The sequence below is a fragment of the Mustela putorius genome, unplaced genomic scaffold, assembly GCF_011764305.1.
Source record: "Mustela putorius furo isolate JIRA1106 unplaced genomic scaffold, ASM1176430v1.1 tig00000421_pilon_pilon_pilon, whole genome shotgun sequence".
NCBI classification, from domain to species: Eukaryota; Metazoa; Chordata; class Mammalia; order Carnivora; family Mustelidae; genus Mustela; species Mustela putorius.
Window position 1 is genome coordinate 10272852 of NW_025421375.1, and position 18153 is coordinate 10291004.

The 18153-nt window shown below is 38.1% G+C and overlaps 1 long non-coding RNA gene across 3 annotated transcripts in view; it reads right to left on the reverse strand.

The window, feature by feature from the left end:
* LOC101671867 overlaps window positions 1-18153 on the reverse strand; it is a 78897-nt gene that overhangs the window by 24491 nt on the left and 36253 nt on the right. The window contains exon 4 of one of the 3 annotated variants that reach the window (XR_006606662.1): window positions 8719-8775. The exons of the other annotated variants lie outside the window; for them this stretch is intronic. This is a non-coding gene — a long non-coding RNA (uncharacterized LOC101671867). Of the gene's footprint in view, window positions 1-8718; window positions 8776-18153 lie in introns of those variants that run through there. 3 annotated transcript variants of the gene reach the window in all.

Sequence of the window (18153 nt, forward strand, 5' to 3'; positions counted from 1 at the left end):
TGTTACAGATTTCTTTTCCCGGGCTGCTTTCAGGATTTTGTCTTTGTCACTGAGACTTGTAAATTTTACTATTAGGTGAAGGGGAGTGGGCCTATTCTTATTGATTTTGAGGGGCATTCTCTGAACCTCCTGAATTTTGATGCTCGTTCCCTTTGCCATATTGGGGAAATTCTCCCCAATAATTCTCTCCAGTATACCTTCTGCTCCCCTCTCTCTTTCTTCTTCTTCTGGAATCCCAATTATTCTAATGTTGTTTCGTCTTATGGTGTCACTTATCTCTCGAATTCTCCCCTTGTGGTCCAGTAGCTGTTTGTCCCTCTTTTGCTCAGCTTCTTTATTCTCTGTCATTTGGTCTTCTAGATCACTAATTCTTTCTTCTGCCTCATTTATCCTAGCAGTGAGAGCCTCCATTTTTGATTGCGCCTCATTAATAGCTTTTTTGATTTCAACTTGGTTAGATTTTAGTTCTTTTATTTCTCCAGAAAGGGCTTTTATATCTCTCGAGAGGGTTTCTCTAATATCTTCCATGCCTTTTTCGAGCCCGGCTAGAACCTTGAGAATTGTCATTCTGAACTCTAGATCTGACATATTACCAATGTCTGTATTGATTAGGTCCCTAGCCTTCGGTACTGCCTCTTGTTCTTTTTTTTTGTGGTGAATTTTTACGTCTTGTCATTTTGTCCAGATAAGAGTATATGAAGGGGCAAGTAAAATACTAAAAGGGTGGCAACAACCCCAGAAAAATAGGCTTTAACCAAATTAGAAGAGATCCAAAATCGTGAGGGGGGGAGAAAGGGGATAAAAAGAGGTTCAAAAAGGAAGAAAAAAAAAAAAAAGAAAAAAGAAAAAAAAAAGAAAAGAATTTAAAAAAGAGAAAACACCTAAGAAAAATGTAAAAAAGAAAAAATATATATATTAGATAAACTAGTAAAAAATCGTTAAAAAAGAAAAAGGTAACAGTTAAAAAAAATTTTTTTTCCCGAAGGCGAGAAAAAAAAACAAAAAATGAAAAAGAAAAAAATTAAATTAACTGCAAGACTAAAAAAAATCACAGGGAAAAAGCCATGAGTTCCGTGCTTGGCTTTCTCCTCCTCTGGAATTCTGCTGCTCTCCTTGGTATTGAAACTGCACTCCTTGGTAGGTGAACTTGGTCTTGGCTGGATTTCTTGTTGATCTTCTGGGGGAGGGGCCTGTTGTAGTGATTCTCAAGTGTCTGCCCCAGGCGGAATTACACCGCCCTTACCCGGGGCCTAGGTGAGTAATCCGCTCCGGTTTGCTTTCAGGAGCTTTTGTTCCCTGAGTGCTTTCCGTAGAGTTCCAGGGGATGGGAATACAAATGGTGGCCTCCTGGTCTCCAGCCCGGAGGAGCCGAGAGCCCAGGGCCGCACTCCTCAGTGCGCCCTCAGGGAACAGCGCCCAGTCACTCCCATCTGCCTGACCTCCGGCTGCGCTCTGAGCTCACTGAGCCTGCGACCGGTTCAAGGTCACCCTGAGCTGCGAGCTTACTGTCGGCTCTGTCTCTGTAGCCAGCTTTCCCGTTCCAATACCCGCAAGCTCTGCGACACTCAGACAACCCCGATCCTTCTGTGACCCTGCGGGACCTGAGGCCACGCTGACCCCGTGTGGGCTTTGCCCCGGGTAGCTTCTGGAGCGATGTCCCTCAGCGGAACAGACTTTTAAAAGTCCTGATTTTTTGCACGGTTGCTCCGCCGCTTGCCGGGAGCCGGCCCCTCCCCCTGGGGTCTATCTTCCCGTCGCTTTGGATTCACTTCTTCGCCAGTCCTACCTTTCAGAAAGTGGTTGTTTTTCTGTTTCCAGAATTGCCGTTCTTCTTCTCTTAGATCTGCCGATGGATTTTCAGGTGTTTGCCATCTTTAGATAAGCTATCTAGCTGATCTCCGGCTAGCTGAAGTAGTCTCAGCCTGGTACTTCTCCGCCATCTTGACTCTTCCTCCCTCCTCTTTCTTATTTTAATGTTTTTAAACTATTTTATCTTATTAATAGCTTTAAAAAATCTTTTAAAATTTTCACTTAAAATATATATATATACTTTTATATATATGTATTTTTCACCCTTTCTTTCTTCTCTCCCCAGTTTTGAGTCTCTTTAGATTTGGGTAATTTATGTTTTTCTGGGGTTGTTACTACTCTTTTAGTATTTTGTTCTCTCATTCATCTATTGTTATCTGGATAAAATGACAAGAAGGAAAAACTCACCACAAAAAAAGAACAAGAGGCAGTACTGATGGCTAGGGATCTAATCAATACAAACATTATTATAGATGTCAGAACTAGAGTTCATAATGATGATTATGAAGGCATTAGCTGGGCTTGAAAAAAAAGCATGGAGGATACAAAGAATCCCTTTCTAGAGCAATTGAAATCCCTTTCTGGAGAAATAAAAGAAATAAAATTTAACCAAGTTGAAATAAAAAAAGTTATTAAGGAGGTGCAATTAAAAAAAAAGGTTCTTACTGCTAAGAAAAATGAGGCAGAAGAGAGAATTAGTGATATACAAGACTAAATAATGGAGAATACAGAAGTCGGGCAAAAGAGACAATAACTACTGGACCATGAGGGAAGAATTGGAGACACAAGTGATACCATAAGACAAAATAATATTAGAATAATTGGGATCCCAGAAGAAGAAAGAGATATACAGGCAGAAGGTATACTATAGTAAATGATAGCAGAGAATTTCCCTAATTTGGTGAAGGGAACAAGCATCAACCCAGGAAGCACAGAGCACTCCCCTCAAAATCAATAAAAATAGGCCAACACCCCATCATCTAATAGTAAAACTTACAATTCTCAGTGACAAAGTGAAAATCTTGATGGCAGCTTGGGACAAGAGGTCTCAACATCACTGTAACATACAATGGTAGAAATAATAGATTGGCAGGAGACCTATCCATAGAGACCTGGCAGGCCAGAAAGGACTGCCATTATATATTCAGAGCACTAAGTGAGAAAAATATACAGCCAAGAATATGATATCCAGCTAGGTTGTCACTGAAGATAGGAGATATAAAGTTTCCAGGACCAAAAAAAAAAAAAAAAAAAAAAACCCTAAAAAATTTGCAAACACCAAAGCAGCCCTGTAGGAAATATTGAAAGGGGTACTCTAGGCAAATAGAGAGCCTAAAAGTAACAGACCAGAAAGGAACAGAGAAAATATACAGTAACAGTCACCTTACAGGCAATACAATGGCACTAAATTAATATCTTTCAATGTTCTCCTGAATGTAAATGTGCTAAATTCCCCCAATCAAAAGATACAGGGTATCAGAATGGATAAAAAGATAAGAACCATCCATATGCTGTCTGCAATAAACTCATTTCAGACACAAAGATACCTACAGATTTAAAGTGAGGGGTTGGAAAACAATTTACCATTCTAATGGACATCAAAAGAAAGCTGGGGTGCCAATCCTTGTACTACATAAATTAAATTTTAAGTCAAAAACTATAATAAGAGATGAGGAAGGACACTCTATCATACTCAAAGAGTCTGTCCAACAAGAAGGTCTAACAATTTTAAATTATCTATGCCCCTAACATGGGAGCAGCCAACCACATAAACTAAATAATTACAAAATCTAAGAAACACATCAACAATAATACAATAATAGCAAGGGATTTTAACATCCCCCTCACTGAAATGGACAGATCATCCAAGCAAAAGATCAATAAGGAAATAAAAGCCTTAAATGACACACTGGACCAGATGGATATCACAGATATATTCAGAACATTCCATCCCAAAGCAACAGAATACACATACACATTCTTCTCTAGTGCACATGGAATATTCTCCAGAATAGATCACATCCTGGGTCATAAATCAGGTCTCAACCAGTACCAAAAGAACTGGATCATTCCCTGCATATATTCAGACCATAGTACTTTGAAACTAGAACACAATCATAAGAGGAAAGTTGGAAAGAACTCAAGTATATGGAGTGTAAGGAGCATCCTACTAAAGAATGAATGGGTCAACCACGAATTTAAAGAGGAATTAAAAAGAATTCATGGAAACAAATGAAAATGAAAACACAACTGCTCAAAATCTTTGGGACACAACAAAGACAGTCCTGAGAGGAAAGTATATAGCAATCCCTGCCTTTCTCAAGAAATAAGAAAGGTCTCAAATATGCAACCTAACCCTACACCTAAAGGAGGTGGAGAAAGAATGTCAAAGAAAGCCTAAACCCAGCAGGAGAAGAGAAATAATAAAGATCAGAGCAGAAATCAATGAAATAGAAACTAAAAGAACAGTAGAACAAATCAATGAAACTAGGAGCTGATTCTTTAAAAGAATTAATAAGATTGATAAATCCTGGCCAGATTTATCAATAAGAAAAGAGAAAGTCATGAATGAAAGAAGAGAAATCACAACCAACACCAAAGAAATACAAACAGTTATAAGACATATTATTAGCAACCATACACCAGCAAATCTGACAATCTGGAAGAAATAGATGCATTTCTAGAGATGTATAAGCTACCAAAACTGAACCAGGAATACATAGAAAACCTGAACAGACCCATAACCAGGAAGACTGAAACAGTCATCAAAAATCTCTCAACAAACAAGAGTCCAGGGCCAGACAGCATCCCAGGGAATTTACCAAACATTTAAAGAATTAATTCCTATTCTCCTGAAACTGTTCCAAAAAATAGAAATGGAAGGAAAACTTTCAAACTTATTTCATTAGGCCAGCGTTACCTTCATCCCAAAACCAGACAAAGACCCCATCAAAAAGAAGAATTACAGACCAATATCCTTGATGGACACGGATGCAAAAATTCTCACCAAAATAGTAGCCAAGAGGATCCAACGGTACATTAGAAGGATTATTCGCCACTACCCAGTGGAATTTATTCCTGGGCTGCAAGGTTGGTTCAACATCCGCAAATCAATCAATGTGATACAATGCATTAATAAAAGAAAGAACAAGAACCATATGATACTCTCAATAGATGCTGAAAAAGCATTTGACAAAGTACAGCATCCTTTCCTGATCAAAACTCCTCAAAGGGTAGGCATAGAGAGTGCATACCTCAATATCCTCAAAGTCACCTATGAAAAACCCACAGCGGATATCATTCTCAATGGAGAAAAACTGAGAGCTTTTCCCCTAAGGCCAGGAAAATGGCAGGGATGTCCACTATCACCACTGCTATTCAACATAGTACTAGAAGTCTTAGCCTCAGCAATCAGACAACAAAAAAACTAAAGGCATCGGAACTGGCAAAGAAGTCCAACTCTCACTCTTTGCAGATGATATGATACTTTATGTGAAAACACAAAAGACTCCACTCCAAAACGCTAGAACTCAGGAATTCAGGAATGTGGCAGGATATAAAATCAGTGCCCAGAAATCAGCTACATTTCTATACACCAATAGCAAGACAGAAGAGAAATTAAGGAGTCCACCCCATTTACAACTGCACCCAAAACCATAAGATACCTATGAAATAAACCTAACCAAAGAGGCAAAGAATCTGTACTCAGAAAACTATAAAGTACTCATGAAAGAAATTGAGGAAAACACAAAGAAATGGAAAAACATTCCATGCTCGTGGATTGGAAAAACAAATATTGTAATATGTCTATGCTACCTAAAGCAATCTACACATTTAATGTAATCCCTATCAAAATATCATCAGTGTTTTTCAAAGAAATGGAGCAAATAATCCTAACATTTATATGGAACCAGAAAAGAGGCTGAATAGCCAGAGGAATGTTGAAAAAGAAAGCCAAAGTTGGTGGCATCAGACTTCAAGCTCTATTAAAAAGCTGTCATCATCAAGACAGTATGGTACTGGCACAAAAACAGACAAAACCATCAATGGAACAGGATAAAGAGCCCAGAAATAGACCCTTAACTCTACAGTCAACTAACCTTCGACAAAGCAGGAAAGAATGTTCAATGGAAAAAAGTCTCTTCAACAAATGGTGGGAAAACTGGATGGCTACAGGCAGAAGAATGAAACTAGACCATTTCCTTACACCCCACACAGAAACAGACTCAAAATGGATGAAAGACAACAATGTGAGACAGGAATCCAACAAAATCCTTGAGAAGAACACAAGTAGCAACCTCTTCGACCTCAGCCACAGCAACTTCTTCCTATAAACATCACAAAAGGTAAGGGAAGCAAGGGCAAAAATAAACTACTGGGACTTTATCAAGATCAAAAGCTTTTGCACAGTAAAGGAAATAGTCAACAAAACCAAAAGACAACCAAGAGAATGGGAGAAGATATTTGCAAATGGCCTATCAGATAAAGGGCTAGTCTCCAAAATTTATAAAGAACCTATCAAAAGTCAAAAACCCAAAGAACAAATAATCCAATCAAGAAATGGGCAGAAGACATGAACAGATATTTTTTGCAAAAAAGACATCCAGATGGCCAACAGGCACATGAAAAAGTGCTCAACATCATTCGGCATCAAGGAAATAGAAATCAAAACCACAGTGAGATACCACCTCACACCAGTCATAATGGCTAAAATTAAACAGTCAGGAAATGACAGATGTTGCTGAGGATGCAGAGAAAGAGGAACCCTCCTACGCTGCTGATGGGAATGCAAGTTGGTCCAGTCACTATGGTAAACAGTATGGAGGTTCCTCAAAAAATTGAAAATAGTGCTACCGTACGACCAAGCAATTGTACTACTTAGTGTTTCCCCTAAAGATACAAATGTCGTGATCTGAAGGGTCATGTACACCCGAATGTTTAAAGGAGCAATGTCAACAAGAGCCAACTATGGAAAGAACCTAGATGTCCGTGAACAGATGAATGATAAAGAAGATGTGGTATATACATACAATGGTATACCATGCAGCCATCCAAAAAACCCCTCAATATTGCCATTTACAACAATGTGGATGGAAATAGAGGGTATCATGTTAAGCGAAATAAGTTAAGCAGAGAAAGATAATAATCATACGATCTCTCTGATATGAGGAATTGGAGAAGTAGGGCACACACGGGATTGTGGGGGGTAGGGAAAGAAAAATCGGAACAAGATGGGACCGGGGGATGCGAAGACAAACCATAAGAGACTCATAATCTCACGAAGCAAACTGAGAGTTGCTGGGAGGGGTGGGGGGAGTGATAGGGTGGCTGGCTTATGGACATTGGGGAGGGCACGTGCTATGGTAAGTGCTGTGAATTGTGTAAGACTGATGATTCAGACCTGTACCCCTGAAGCAAATTAATACATTATATGTTAATAAAAAAATTTAAAAATTGAAAAAAAATGTTTAAAAAGAAAAAAAATAATCAAAGGATGATGTTTTCCTTGCAAATTATCAAGACATAGTATAATACTACTGTAATTTGAATATTACCATTTTGGTTATTAATTAAAAATAAGTAAGTAAAGATCCAAAACCCAACCCATGGATATATGAGAATACATACTTAAAATATATTCAAACCCTTTTAGTACTGTAAGATTTAACACTTCAAATTGGTAAGAGAAAGATAAATATTCAATGTAATTATGAAAGTAATTGGCTATATAAGAGTAAAGCTAGATTTTCACTTTACAGAATTCACAAAAGCCAGTTTCAAATAAATTACATAAATAAAGAAAATTACAAAATATTTAAAGTAAATATTGAAGAATACTTAATCCTTTAGGATATGATAGGCCTTTAAAAGGCAAACACAAAGGAAAAACTCATGAAGGAAAAAGCTAACAAACCTGGCAACATCCAAACTAAAATCTACTGAAAAGTGAGAACACCACAAACAAATTAAAAATAAGTAATTCACCAGAAGAAATATTTGCATCTTGTGTAACAGAAAAAAGACTAGTAATCATATAAATAACATCTATAAAATAAAATAAACCAACAGACTTATAGTTTAAAGGAAAAAATAGGTAATTTACAGATAAGCAAATAGCCAATTTACCTATAAAACATATGCAATAGCAAAAGTAAACTTCTTTGATCAGATATAATATGGATCATAGTTACAATATTGAGAAGTAGAACCAAACTGCCCCCAAACATTTACTAAATAATAATATTAATAAAAACAAACACACTCCCAAATACATGTACATACAATTAACACGTATGTAAATGGATGCAAACATTTTGGTGTAATAGGGTTAGAAGAAGCAGGTGGACATGAAAAAGATTGGGGGCATAGAGAAAGATGGTATGTCTATAATATTTTTTTTCAAGATAAATGTTATTACTTACATAATTTAAAAAATCAATGTCCAAATATAAAAAGAAGTCACCAGATGCGCCACTCAAAGGTAAAACCTTTCAATTTCAGACGCTAGACAAAGGGTAAACTAAACATAAAGCAACCAGAAAGAAAATATTTTTAAAATAGGGGATATAAGCTAATGAAGTGAAGAACAGTAAAACAGAGAAATCAGTCAAACCAGCAGTGTATACTTTGAAAAGATTAAAAAGATCAACAACTGACAAACCTATTGTTAAACTGATTAAAAGAAAAAATACCTCAAACTACTAAAATTAAGAATGAAAGAAGAAATTTCCACTGATGTTACAGGAATAAAAAGGTTTATGTAACAGGGCACCTAGGCAGTTCAGTCTGTTAAGCATCTTACTCTGGGTTTCAGCTCAGCTCGTGATCTCAGGGTCCTGGGATCAAGCCCCACGCTGGGCTTCAAGCTCCGCAGGGAGTCTGTCTGAGGATTCTCTCCCTCTTCCTCTCCTCCTCTCTGCTCATGCAGACTCACTAATGTGCTCTCTCCTTCTCAAATAAATACATCTTTTAAAAAAAAGGTTTATGTAAGAATATTATAAGCAACTATATACCAAAATATTAAATACCTTAGATTAAATGGAAAGATTCATAGTCCAAAATTAGACAAAGATACCACAGATAAGAAAACTATAGACCAGTATTTCTTATTAATTAAATGCAAAAATGTTTAAAATACTGAAAAGACTGAATCTAGCAATATGCATAAAGGAATATAAATCATGACCAAGTGACATTAAGCTCAGGAATGGGAGGTAGCATTAACATTCAAAAATCAGTGTAACATAACATATCAAGAGAATAAAGCACAGACCCACAAAATCATCTCAATAGACACAAAAAAAGTATATGGCAAAATATAAAATCTTTTCATAATAAAAACATTCAACAAAGTACAAACGGAAGGGATCTTCCTTCTATTGATAAAAGAGCATCTACAAAAAAAACCTCACAATCTCCATACTTAATAATGAAAATTAAATTAAATTAAATTAAAAAACAATAATGAGTGACAAATGCTTTCTCCCTAAGATCAAGAAAAAGACAAGGGTGTCTGAGCTTACCACTTTCATTCAGCATTGTACTGGATGTCCTGACTAAGGCAATCAGGCAAGAATATCCAGACTGGAAAGAATAAGCAAAGCTATGACTATTTGTAGACAATAATCTTGTACGTAGGAAAATCCTAAGTCTCTAAGTCAGTAAAAATCTTCCAGAACTAATTAATTAGCAAGGTAACAAAAAAAAAATCAATATAGGAAAATCAGTCCTATTTCTATACCCTTACAATAAAGAATTTGAAAATGAACTTGAGAAAACAATTCCACTGACAATAGGATTAAAAATAATAAAATACTGGGGTGCCTGGGTAGCTCACTTGGTTGCTAGAAGGGTGGGAGGAGGGATAGGGTGGCTGGTTTTGTTAGCATCTAACTCTTGGTTTCAATTCCGGTCACAATCCGAGGAACATGAAATCAAGCCCCATATCGGGTTCTGAACTCAGGGCAGAGTCAGATTCTCTCCCTTCTTCTCCTTCGGCCCTTCCCTCCTCAAATCAACCCATCAATCTTAGGAATAATTTAATAAATCAAGGGCTAAAATTATGTTCTGCAAAACTACAAAATGTTGTTGGAAGAGATTAAAGGTCTATGTAAAGACATCCCAGTTTCATGGATCAGAAGACCTAATATTGTTCAGATGGCACATTCCTTAGATCTTTGATCTATAGAGTTAAACAGTATCAAAAGCTCTGCTGACTTCTTTGCAGAAATTGATAAGCTGATCCTAAGATTCACCTGGATGAATCAACATCAGTTGGATGCTGATGAACCAACAAAAGTTGGAAGACTCATATTCCTGATTTCAAAATGCACTACAAAACTACAGGCTTCAAGACAGTGTGGTACTGACATAAAAAATGGGCACACAGATCAATGGAATAGAATCAAGAGCCCACACATAAACTCATATACCTAAGGTCAACTGGTTTTTGACAGGAGCGCCAGGACCATACAACAGGAAAATAACAGTCTTTTCAACAAATGGCACTGGGAAAACTGGATAGCCACATGAAAAAGAACAAGGCTGGACCCCAATCTCACACCATTTACAAATTAACTCAAAAATGAATCAAGGCCTAAATATGAGTTAACCTACAGACTCTTAAAAGAAACATAGGTGCTTATCTCCTCATGCCTTTGGATTTGGCACTGGTTTCTGAGATACATCCTAATGCACAAAGAACACTGGTAAATTGGACTTCACGAAAATTAAAAAGTTCTGTGGGTTAAAGAATATTATGAAGAAAATGGAAAGACAATCCATAATCCATAGAATGGGGAATTTGATATGTAAATCATACATATGATAAGAGATTTGTATCTAGAATATATAAAGGACTCTTAAAACTCAGTAGTAAGGAGATAATCAAACTTAAAAATGGGCAAAGGTAAGAATAGACATTTCTCAAACAGATATATAAATGACCAATAAGCCACTAAAAGGATGCTTAACTTCATTAGCCTTGATATTAATGCAAACCAAAACCACAATGAAATATCGTGCCATACCCACTAGGACAGCTATAATCATAGGGATAAATACAGGCATTGATGAGGATCTGAAAAAAGCGTAACCCTCATACTCTGCTGGAAGAAATTTAACATTGTACAGCCTTTTTGAAAAATAGTCTGGTGAAACAGAGTTTCCAAATGACCTAAGAATTGTACTCTTGGGTATAAATCCTAGAGAAATGGAAACACGTTCACATAAGAACTTATACATAAATGTTCACAGTAGCATTATTCATAATAGTCAAAAGGTGGAAACTCAGATGTCTCTCAACTGATGAATGGCTGAATTATGGTATATTCATACAATTAAAAGTTATTCATCCATAAAAATGAAGTTATGATTTATGTTATGACAAACAAGAATCTTGAAAACATTATGCTAAAGAATAGAAGCCCGACACAGAAAGCCATATATTGTATGATTCCATGTATATGAAATGTCCAGAAGGAGTAAATACATAGAAACACAAAGTGGATTAGTGTTTGCCTAGGGCTTTCACAGTTGGGAAGAAGTACGCAGTGACTATTACTGCATACTTATTACTTAACTTCATTAGCCTTGATATTAATGCAAACCAAAACCACAAAACCACATGGGATTTCTCTTAGAGATGATAAAATATTCTACAAGTGGTTATATTGACAGTTTCATAAAGCTATTATACCATAACCATTGGGTTGTACACTTTTTTTTTTTGGAGTGTCCACTTTAAATAAGCAAATTGTATTATATATGAATTATAGCTCAACAAACCTGTTTAAAAAGCGAGGATAGGGGCGCCTGGGTGGCTCAGTGGGTTAAAACCTCTGCCTTCGGCTCAGGTCATGATCCCAGGGTCCTGGGATCGAGCCCCGTGTCGGACTCTCTGCTCTGCAGAGAGCCTGCTTCTTCCTCTCTTTCTCTCTGCCTGCCTCTCTGCCTACTTGTGATCTCTGTCTGTCAAATAAATAAAATAAAATCTTTAAAATAAATAAATATAAAATAAAATAAAAAGCGAGGATAATATGCACAATACCCCATACCTCCCACTATTTTTTACAGTTAGATGCAACTAGCTTTACAGCAATTCTCTACCATACTTCCTTTGTGATTTGTCAAACATTTGTAACTTTTGTTTCTATATAAACATGCATAGTTCTCATGTACCTATTTCTTCATCAGATAATCTAAATTCTTTATATATTTAATTAGGAAAGAAAAAGAAAATTACAAAAATATATGGCGATTACTGGAAGCTCTGCTCTTCTGTTGCACAGAAATTATTCCAGGAAAAAAAAAAAAACTGGGCAAGAAACTGGAGAAATAGGCTAACATTGGAAGAGATTACTGCTTCCAAGGACAAAGAAGGAACCGTCTGTAACACACATCTTTATTTAGCAATAAAGATCTTGTTCCTAAGAGGAAAATACCTCTTGAGCTAAACCAAATAGGCCCCTCCACTAGGAGAGGGGATTCGGCCTCCCACTTGACTCCAAAGAAGTGGATTTCACGAGTCTACATGCAACCCAGAATTGAGCCACATTATCTACTCACAATAAAATTGTGGGCCTTAAGTACCCCATTTTTATTCCTTCATCTTGCCTGCCAGAGATTCTATTGATGAACCAAATAATAGAGGAAAATGTGGATGGCCTATGGCTGCTTCCTTGTCAAAAACAGAAGAAAGAAAGAAAGAAAAGGTCTCCAATTATACACATTAGCCTTAATTTTGGCCTTTGGATGATCAGATAATGTTTCTGCCCATGAAATGAATTCTTGTGGCAAGTCCGTGCTTTTCAGTGTCAAAAATAAAAGCTTCCAATTAACTGTCAAAAGCTTTTCCAGCATCTGGAGACAGGAGTAAATTGGAATCTTTTATATTGGTAGCATTTGACATTATATTAAACAATCTTCTAGGCTTGTCATAGTCCATTCTTCGTATATATCCCAACTGGATTGTGTTTATCAATTGTTTTATTAGGCAATCTAATCTTTTAGTTCAATTTCTACATTTCTTATATTCGAGGGCAGTCAAGGGACACTTTTGCTCCTGTGCAATAATCTTCATGTTGTTTTCATGAGGACAAGGCCGGGGATATTTTTTAGAGTACAAGAGGGGGGTTTTGGTGTGTTTTTTGCTGCTGTTGTTGTGTAGAGGTTTTTTGGCCTTTTCTTCCTTTAGAAAGTCACTCCTGCATAGGGTTACATGCTGCTGTCTCAGCACTGGCAACCAGAGTGTTATCTAGACAATGAATCGGATATTGGAGATTGCTGTAATCTTTTCCACAAGGAAAGGTAAATATCAGAGCCATTGATCCACGCTTACATACTTCTTTCCGAGCCTGAGATTTTCTCTCGAAAATAGAAAATGCTGCATGGAAACATTTCCCATTTCCCAGTATCTTCTCTACTCTCAAGGATTTTCTTTGTTTTACATTTGAAAAGGTAATCAAGTCATACAAATGAGCTCAGGATTTTTCCTTCGCTCTTAACTCCAAAAAAACTTTTCAAGAAAAGTTGGAAGCGAAAAAGCCTCTTTTTTATTTCTTCATATGTTAATATCTGGGGCTATTTTCTCATTTGACTTCTGTTTTCTTTGTTCCTCTTTCGTAAGAATGTCTGCATTTACCACATTTAACTTGTGTTCCTTTTGGATTCATAAACGCATATATTTTTCTTTAATCAAACTCTGTGTTCCCTGGGAAGCTAAAAATTATTCCAGGCTGAGTGTATTATGTATTAACAAATATATATATAGTGAAATCATTTGTATTCATTTTTCAAAATACTTCTCAGCCCAGTTTAGGAAGTCTTTACTTTATTGGGTTTGTTCATTTGAAATTTTTTTTGCCACTAAAGTAATTCAAATACACAGATGACCAACCATATAGATGTGAAAAGAATTGGAGCAACTGTAACGTGGGCAGGGGGAGGGGGGATCCGTTTGCAGCAAATGATTAAAGAAAAGCAGTGCTCTGGCATGAACTTCTTGATGCCCTTCCTCCCCTTCTCTGTTTTCTGTCTGAAACACAAGAACAGTTTCCACCTGTCCTGGTCCTTCCTGCAGGGCCAGAACAAGCCCAGGAGTGTTTCAACCAGTAACTCACCCAAAGTCACCAGGTCCCCTGGGGACTGGGGTGAATAAAGGCCTACGCGAACTGAGGAGGTGCCAATCCATAGCCAAAAGCAAAGCTCTGGGTCCAAGAGCAAAGAAAAGTCATTACTGACCAGAATAATGTAGCTAAAAGCAGAGAATGGAAAGTGCTCAGACTCAAGAGAGCAAAACGGGTCAGAATCAGTAGATTACGGAGGAGGCCATGAAAAAGTTGAAGTGATAGCTGAATTTGTCCCTGCCTCTGGCTGTATAACCTCAGGGGAGATGTGAGGGTCTAAAGGCGCTAGGCAGGCTCAGCTACCACCCACCGCTGGACTTCTCAGTCCCCACAGTCAAGGCAACCCCCCCACGGGCACCAGGACTCCAAAGGTGAAGCAGTGACAGGCATTGTGGCTTCCTCTCACTCTTTCTATCTTGCTCCAGCAAAGATTTCCCCTTCACACACTTTGGGAGCCAGGGTCCAAAGGCTCTAACTCCTACCTCCAACCGCCTTCCTCATCAGCGTTCTCATCATCAGTGCACCGAGGGCTCTGGGATTCTGCTCCTAAACCACCAGCAACTTCCGTTCCTTCTGGCCCTGGGAGTTTCCTTTCTATCAGCATTCTTAGACTACATGGTGGAAGGTCTCCTAGAAAACTCTCCCTGTCCTTTCATTATCCTCCAAGTCCCCAGCCACACAAGATTCAACCTCCTTTTTTCTCTAAAACAAAAGTGACAACGTTGGGGATGGGCAAAGTTGAAATGACTTAATATCTCAATAATGAGAGCTCCCCCTTGAGCCTTTGGCATGGATACATGCCGCATTTTTTCTGTTAACATTTTAGGTTATGTTTCAGAAGGCTAATTGGTTTCCTATCAGCTTGTATTCCTGAATTATTTGTAACCGTGAAGTGTGTGATAGGGAACCAGAACCCCATCTTTCTCTGTATTTTTTTAATATAAGGCAGCTCTTTGGGGAAATCTTTATACTTACTAGTATTTTTCACTTATGCCAGAGTATATGACACATCTTTCCCCATGGGGTGGGGCTGTCGAAAATGAAGATGATGTCACAGCTCACATTTACGGGGTACTTACTATGTGGGTCAAATGCTGTGGTAAGTACCGTAATGCATGGACTATCTCATTTAATCCCCACAACAATTATCCTCATTTTATACATGAGGAAACTAAGGCCCACAGAAATTCATTAACCTTGCCCAAGAGAGAGGGGTAGCCAAAATTCAGGGGGAAAAAAATGAAAAGGGAAAATGAAGAGAAACAATGCTTTTGAGGGGGAATTACTACTAATAACGGTAAGTTAAGGGATATACTCCAGGGCCTCATCTTAGCAAACTGGTGGCCTGGAAGCCTCTCCGCCCTGACGTAAGGGTACTCCCTTGATTTAGGGATGTCACAATACGGGTCAAGGTACTGGCAAGCTTCCTTCTGGATGGAGTCAATGAATGAGACCTGGAGTGCTTCTGGCAGCAGGAGAAACTTTAGAGAATAGAAATGTGCTTTTCTGCAAGACCCATTTCCACCCCTGAATGCTCCATGGCCTGGATGTGGACCATACACTCAAAGGAATTGTAGCTGCAGTCAGCGGCACTGGCCTGGTTTCATTCTTTAATACAAGAGTGGATGCCTTGCTGAAAAGAATTTGTGGGATCAGACTGTCAATATTTGATCAATCAAGTGGAGAGTTCAAATATGGCCTTCGGCACAGGGTATAACAGGGAAAACCCACAATATTTGTTCTAATGCCATCATGGTTATTATCATTAGGTAACAGTAGGTAAGCATTTGGACTCTGGAGTCAGACTGCCTAAGGTTTAAGTCTAGGAAGCACTACTTACTACAGTGTATTCTTAAGTAAATTATTTAACATTTCTCTGCCTCTGCTTGTCTGAAAAACAGAGGTAATAACAGCACCGATTTTATCAGATGTCTCTGAGGAGCCAACGTGAGTAAACTAATACTTTTCCTTGGCACTTGGTTGGCAATCCATAAATATTAATTAGTATCATTACTATCATCATCACTGTCAACAGCATCTGTGTCCCAGGATTTGGAGGTGACAGGAAGTGACTGGATGAGAACATGCTAAACTTCAGCAGCAAAGATGGCCTGGATAGCCATGGAGGCTAAAACTCTCACCAGCCAAACCCCCATGCTCAGAATATGACCCAAGGGGTTCAACCACTTCCCTTTGCCACCATCCCAGAGCAAAGCCTCATTATTTCCTACCTGTGTTATTGCAAAATACTCCAGACTGGTCTCCCTAACTCTGGTCTTCCTTCTCTATCAACACTGCTAGCAAACCAGTCTTTCTGCTTGAAGGCATGGTTCTTGTCTCATAGCCTACCTTCCTTAGCCTGGTACGGTACCTTGTGCTAGACCACACACTATGGAGATACCACGCCAAACTTTTTTGAGATCACTGCATGAGTTCCCTTCACAGGGTGGGAAATGGCATCAGTAAAAGAAGAAGAGGGACCCTGGCCATTGAAATGGCAGTGACTTGTTAGTAGTAGCAAATTCCACTCTCTTTCCAAAGCACTTTAGCATGCTCTCGAAGAGAGGAAAAGCAGGTAATAACTCTATTTTAAAGGGAAGGAAACTAAAGATGGCTTACAGACATGACTCAGCCAAGGTAGGGCTTCATTCTATAGCGCAAACTGGGTCCCAAAGCATCTCAGCTAGTTTCACTTTGTCTCTTTTCTGTAACTATTCAGAAAAGACCACATTACATCGCCCGATGAATTGTGTCTGGTGTGGCTAGAATGATAATGGTAACCATTTACTGAGTAATTTCTAACTGTCAAGAACCATGCTTAGCATTCTGCATGGGTTATATAATTTGATTCTCTCAACAACCATAGTTGTCTATTTTTCAAAAGAATAAACATGAATATCAGCAGATATTAAATCACCAGCCCAGGATAACTCAACGATATCAAGTGAACAGAGAGGGTTGCCAGCACAGCGATCTCAGCAGCCCCTCTGGCCTTCTTGGCACTTGGAATCTCTGGGTTTCTGGCTGCACCTTGAACCAGTAACCAGAGATTGCCTTACAAAATAATTTGAGCTTTACCTACATAAGGTGTACTGATGCAAGAATTATGTAATAATTTAGAAATGCATCTAAATCATGTTTTATTTTTTAGAGTCTATCATCTCAAATTCTTCTTTTTTTATTACTCAGATTTTATTTGTATTTTTTCACCTGAGAGTTCCTTAAGTAAAAATAATAAATGCAATTTCACTCCAAAAAAACACTTTGTAATGAGTGTTTTTCATTTGTTTTGCTCATGAAATGAATTCTTTCTTGTTCTAGGTTTGATATTGTGGTTCCAGGACATTCTTGCCTAGACCATAGTTTTTCTGCTTAGTACAAAAGCTACCAAGAGTATCCTCACACACTTGAATATCAATTGTATCTCTTCTTCTTCTTTTTTTTTTTAATTTTTATTTATTTATTTGACAGACAGCACAGAGAGGCAGGCAGAGAGAGAAGGGAGAAGCAGGCTCCCCGCTGAGCAGAGAGCCGGATGCGGAGCTTGATCCCAGGACCCTGAGACAGAGGCTTAACCCACTGAGCCATCCAGGCGCCCCTGTATCTCTTCTTTAATTCATATATTTTTCCATTTGAATATATTTTACACATCAAGGACATTAACCCAGTCTCTTATTTGTGGCACCTTTTTAAAAATGGGTTTGTTGCTTGACACTGACAATGATGGGTTATATAGATGGTTTATATAGAAGTGTAATATATATAGAATTAAATGAATGGGTATTTTTTTCTTTTTTTTTTTTAAAGGTTTCTAAATTTATTTGACAGAGAGAAAGAGAGAGCGCACAAGCAGGGGGAGTGGTAAGCAGAGGGAGAAGCAGCCTCACCGATGAACAGGGAGCCTAACACAGGACTTGATCCCAGGACCCTGAGATCATAACCTGAATTGAAAGCAGACATTTAACCCACTGGGCCACCCAGGCATGCAGTGGATAGGTTTGTGCTTTTTCCCATTGCTTTTATGCTTAGAAAGTCCTTCCCTATCTCTCAGAGAAATAATCTGCCCACATTATCTTCAGTTATTTCTATGTTTTTGTTTTGTTTTGTTTTTTTAAGATTTTTGTTTATTTATTTGAGAGACAGACAGAGATAGGGAGCAAGAACATGAGTGGGAAGGAGAGGGAGAAGCAGGCTCCCCACCGAGCTGGGAGCTGATGCA